The sequence below is a fragment of the Oncorhynchus kisutch genome, unplaced genomic scaffold (genome assembly GCF_002021735.2).
Source record: "Oncorhynchus kisutch isolate 150728-3 unplaced genomic scaffold, Okis_V2 scaffold1295, whole genome shotgun sequence".
NCBI lineage: Eukaryota > Metazoa > Chordata > Actinopteri > Salmoniformes > Salmonidae > Oncorhynchus > Oncorhynchus kisutch.
Genome location: NW_022263240.1, coordinates 22578 through 28577, shown reverse-complemented (window position 1 = coordinate 28577; position 6000 = coordinate 22578).

The following is a 6000-nucleotide window of genomic DNA, read 5'->3' as shown; positions in this document are numbered from 1 at the left end:
TAACCACTAGGCTACCTGCCACCTCTACACTCTAACCACTAGGCTACCTGCCACCTCTACACTCTAACCACTAGGCTACCTACCACCTCTACACTCTAACCACTAGGCCACCCCGCCATAATGGAAATAGTCACCAGGAACTCGGAGTATATATTTATATAAAGTACCAGTCAAACTCATTCAAAGGTTTTTCTTTATTTTGTTAACATTTAGTAACCAAAAAGTGTTGAAACAAATCAAATACATTTTATAATTTAGATTCTTCAAAGTCGCCATCCTTTGCCTTGATGACAGCTTTGCATATATATATATATATAAATATGTATAGAAATATGTATATATATATATATATATATGTACAGTGGGGCAAAAAAGTATTTAGTCAGCCACCAATTGTGCAAGTTCTCCCACTTAAAAAGATGAGGCCTGTAATTTTCATCATAGGTACACTTCAACTATGACAGACAAAATGAGGAGAAAAAAATCCAGAAAATCACATTGTAGGATTTTTAATGAATTTATTTCCAAATTATGGTGGAAAATAAGTATTTGGTCAATAACAAAAGTTTAACTCAATACTTTGTTATATACCCTTTGTTGGCAATGACAGAGGTCAAACATCTACTACTGTTCAATCTCAGACACTGACCACACTTTAGCTAGTTAGCATAACAACTGTATGAAAGGGACATTAATGCATCCATCCCATAGTCTAAGTGTTATAGACTTTAGCTAGCTAGATAGCAGAGCAGTAGATGAGAACATAACGTGGTATTCCTTAGCCTAGATAACTGTTTGTACAGTATGTTGACTTGTGTGTCTACTTCAGACCTCATTGATTTGATCAAGGATGTGCATAAGAGCCTTGAAAAGGGGAGAAGACCACTATCAGTCTGGCCATGTGGAGAAGACCACTATCAGTCTGGCCATGTGGAGAAGACCACTATCAGTCTGGCCATGTGGAGAAGACCACTATCAGACTGGCCATGTGGAGAAGACCACTATCAGTCTGGCCATGTGGAGAAGACCACTATCAGTCTGGCCATGTGGAGAAGACCACTATCAGTCTGGCCATGTGGAGAAGACCACTATCAGTCTGGCCATGTGGAGAAGACCACTATCAGACTGGCCATGTGGAGAAGACCACTATCAGTCTGGCCATGTGGAGAAGACCACTATCAGTCTGGCCATGTGGAGAAGACCACTATCAGTCTGGCCATGTGGAGAAGATTACACCTGTGTAATGATCATGCTGTTATTGTCCCCAGCGGAAGGTGCACCTGTGTAATGATCATGTTATTGTCCCCAGCGGAAGGTGCACCTGTGTAATGATCATGCTGTTATTGTCCCCAGCGGAAGGTGCACCTGTGTAATGATCATGTTATTGTCCCCAGTGGAAGGTGCACCTGTGTAATGATCATGTTATTGTCCCCAGCGGAAGGTGCACCTGTGTAATGATCATGTTATTGTCCCCAGCGGAAGGTGCACCTGTGTAATGATCATGTTATTGTCCCCAGAGGAAGGTGCACCTGTGTAATGATCATGCTGTTATTGTCCCCAGCGGAAGGTGCACCTGTGTAATGATCATGCTGTTATTGTCCCCAGCGGAAGGTGCACCTGTGTAATGATCATGTTATTGTCCCCAGTGGAAGGTGCACCTGTGTAATGATCATGTTATTGTCCCCAGCGGAAGGTGCACCTGTGTAATGATCATGTTATTGTCCCCAGCGGAAGGTGCACCTGTGTAATGATCATGTTATTGTCCCCAGAGGAAGGTGCACCTGTGTAATGATCATGCTGTTATTGTCCCCAGCGGAAGGTGCACCTGTGTAATGATCATGCTGTTATTGTCCCCAGCGGAAGGTGCACCTGTGTAATGATCATGTTATTGTCCCCAGCGGAAGGTGCACCTGTGTAATGATCATGCTGTTTAATCAGTTTATTGATATACCACACCTGTCAGATGGATGGATTATCTTGACAAATGAGAAATACTCACTAACAGGTGATGGAAACAAATTTGTGCACATTTTTTTTTGTGAGAAATATGGAACATTTCTGGAATATATATTTTTTCAGCTTATGAAACATTGGACCAACACTTTACATATTTTCTGTTCAGTATAGTTTATGACAAGAGACAAAATCTTCAAAGGAACAGTATTTATTTATTCTGAGTGGTACATGCCCTCACACAGTCTGGATCTGTAGGCTCCTTCCCACTATTATGATTGATATGGCAAGTGGTAAAAAATCCCAAGTTATTAATTAAAAGTTGATGGGAAAAAAACTGTCTATAATGTGGGGGACAGATGACAAAGAGGGAGGGGCATCAAGGAATTCAAAATGTCTACAGGGATGGATGTGCAAGAGTCAGGGCTTTGTGGTCACATGGTCTGGGATCCTGGGTGCCTCTCACCAGACGGTCTGGGATCCTGGGTGCCCCTCACCAGGCAGTCTGGGTGCCTCACCGGACGGTCTGGGATCCTGAGTACCCCTCACCAGACGGTCTGGGGTCCTGGGTGCCTCTCACCAGACGGTCTGGGGTCCACACCCCACCAGACGGTCTGGGATCCTGGGTGCCTCTCACCAGACTGTCTGGGATCCTGGGTGCCCCTCACCAGACGGTCTGGGATCCTGGGTGCCCCTCACCAGACGGTCTGGGGTCCTGGGTGCCCCTCACCAGACGGTCTGGGATCCTGGGTGCCTCACCGGACGGTCTGGGATCCTGGGTGCCCCTCACCGGATGGTCTGGGATCCTGGGTGCCCCTCACCAGACGGTCTGGGATCCTGGGTGCCTCACGGTTTTACAACAGTGAAATGTAAATTTCTTGTAAATAGGTTTTTAAACACTGTCACTGGATCATCATTCTCGTCACGGGCCTCGTCCTCCTGTCAGTACCTGCTTTCAGGGAGGAAAGATGGTCCAAAAATATTCCACATAGTTCATACACACACACTAGACTCCCAGAATAATTTATATTACATACACTAGACTCCCAGAATAATGTATATTACACACACTAGACTCCCAGAATAATGTATATTACACACACTAGACTCCCAGAATAATGTATATTACACACACTAGACTCCCAGAATAATGTATATTACACACACTAGACTCCCAGAATAATGTATATTACACACACTAGACTCCCAGAATAATTCATATTACACACACTAGACTCCCAGAATAATTCATATTACACACACTAGACTCCCAGAATAATTTATATTACACACACTAGCCAACCAAGGTACCTAACTAACTAGCCAACCAAGGTACCTAACTAACTAGCCAACCATGGTACCTAACTTACTAGCCAACCAAGGTACCTAACTAACTAGCCAACCATGGTACCTAACTTACTAGCCAACCATGGTACCTAACTTACTAGCCTACCAAGGAACCTAACTAACTAGCCAACCATGGTACCTAACTAACTAGCCAACCAAGGTACCTAACTTACTAGTCAACCATGGTACCTAACTAACTAGCCAACCAAGGTACCTAACTAACTAGCCAACCAAGGTAACTAACTAACTAGCCAACCATGGTACCTATAACTAACTAGCCAACCAAGGTACCTAACTTACTAGCCTACCATGGTACCTAACTAACTAGCCAACCAAGGAACCTAACTAACTAGCCAACCAAGGTACCTAACTAACTAACCAACCAAGGTACCTAACTTACTAGCCAACCATGGTACCTAACTAACTAGCCAACCATGGTACCTAACTAACTAGCCAAACATGATACCTAACTAACTAGCCAAACATGATACCTAACTAACTAGCCAACCTTAGCTAATGTAGCCAACTAGCCAACCAAGGTACCTAACTAACTAGCCAACCAAGGTACCTAACTAACTAGCCAAACAAGGTACCTAACTAACTAGCCAACCAAGGTACCTATAACTAGCTAGCCAACCAAGGTACCTAACTAACTAGCCAGCCAACCAAGGTACCTAACTAACTAGCCAACCAAGGTACCTAACTCACTAGCCAACCATGGTACCTAACTTACTAGCCAACCAAGGTACCTAACTTACTAGCCAACCAAGGTACATAACTAGCTAGCCAACCATGGTACCTATAACTAGCTAGCCAACCATGGTACCTATAACTAGCTAGCCAACCATGGTACCTATAACTAGCTAGCCAACAATGGTACCTATAACTAGCTAGCCAACCATGGTACCTAACTAGCTAACCCACCAGGCAATATTTAGCTAAGCTAGTTAGTTAACATTAGCTTACCGTTCGTGCAGTCAGACCTTTTCTAAGCGGCGACACGCTAGCTAACCAACTGTCATTGCCATGGTTCCCGGACTAACGTAAAGCTGGCGTGTCTGACTCCACACAGAACAGTGGTGTCACTGCAGCTGGAACAACGTCCCCTCTATCTGCTCTACTGTAACGACCCTGGGGGGGGGGGGGTTGGGGTTATAAGAGCGGATATCGACTGTGCCGCTTATAGCGCGCGCTGGACTTTCGGCCAAGAAAGGTCGAGGGTCCGAGTCCTGCTTCCCTGCCTGTTTCATTACACTGGTGTCAGAAGTGGGATCGGACCCTTGCGTCCACGACAGTGCGCGTGCTTGGCAAGTGAGAGTGTGTGCGCGCGCGCGTTCCTGTAAAGACGTAGGGTTCGCAAGCTAGCGCGAGGACGCGCTCTTTGAAAAAGGAGGGATGAGTGTAACGACCCCCTGGGGTTTAATTAATAAGGGCTAGAAGATCGAGGGTTCGAGACCTGCTTCACTACAATACGAACGGTGAGTCAGCATTAACCAGCAAGATAAATATCCCTTCCCTGGTGGGCTAATGGTAGCTAGCATGTCACCACATTAAAAAACCTAACACAAATTACTTTTATTATTTTATTTATAAAATGCACATGTGAACTTATTGAAGTAAGTGGTTACAATCCGGTATATAGCACAGCAACATACTTCTGATCGATGGAGAGACCTAACGTTAGCTATTTCAATACAAAAGCCAGAAGGTAAATTTACAAAAATTATAGTAATGTGAAAATACTAAGGTAGTTAGCTAGGTCATTTGTAAAATAATAAACAAAAATACACATGAGAAATACACAATATCAATTAATTACACGAGAAAAAAAAAGAGGCTATAATATGTACTTGCTAGGTTACTTGATACTTGTTGATGAGAGTTTGCATGGAGAAATGTGTCTTGAGGGAAATGCTTGTGACAGGATGTGTAGTTCTGAATGATAGCCACATTAGCGGCTAGTTAGCGTTTAATTTTCGGGAGGTAATTACAGGTGAATATATTGATAAAAGGTCATTTGTCCGAGAGAGATTTCCATGGTTATCAAAACGTCACGCCAGGGTAAGACTACCTGAAACACAGACCTGGTAGGAAGTATTTAAAAAACCAGGAACCAGGAACCATTTCCTGGTTTTACCCGCTAGGTTGTATGGGTATTAATTATGACCCATACTGTTGTACTCTATAGTCTGATTATGAAGATGTACACAGGTGAAGACCAATGATGTAGATAAACCCTAGATGACTGACAGGGGGCGCTGTGTTGAAGCCACCACTCAACTATCTAAAAACACTAGATGACTGACAGGGGGTGCTGTGTTGAAGCCACCACTCAGCCATCTAAATACACTAGATGACTGACAGGGGGTGCTGTGTTGAAGCCATCACTCAGCCATCTAAATACACTAGATGACTGACAGGGGGCACTGTGTTGAAGCCACCACTCAACCATCTAAATACACTAGATGACTGACAGGGGGCACTGTGTTGAAGCCATCACTCAGCCATCTTGGTACTCCTCCTCCATTGGAAGATATGGAAATGCATTTATGATGTCTACACCTCTACTGTGGGGTTCTGTTACTACATTTATGATGTCTACACCTCTACTGTGGGGTTCTGTTACTACATTTATTATGTCTACACCTCTACTGTGGGGTTCTGTTACTACATTTATTATGTCTACACCTCTACTGTGGG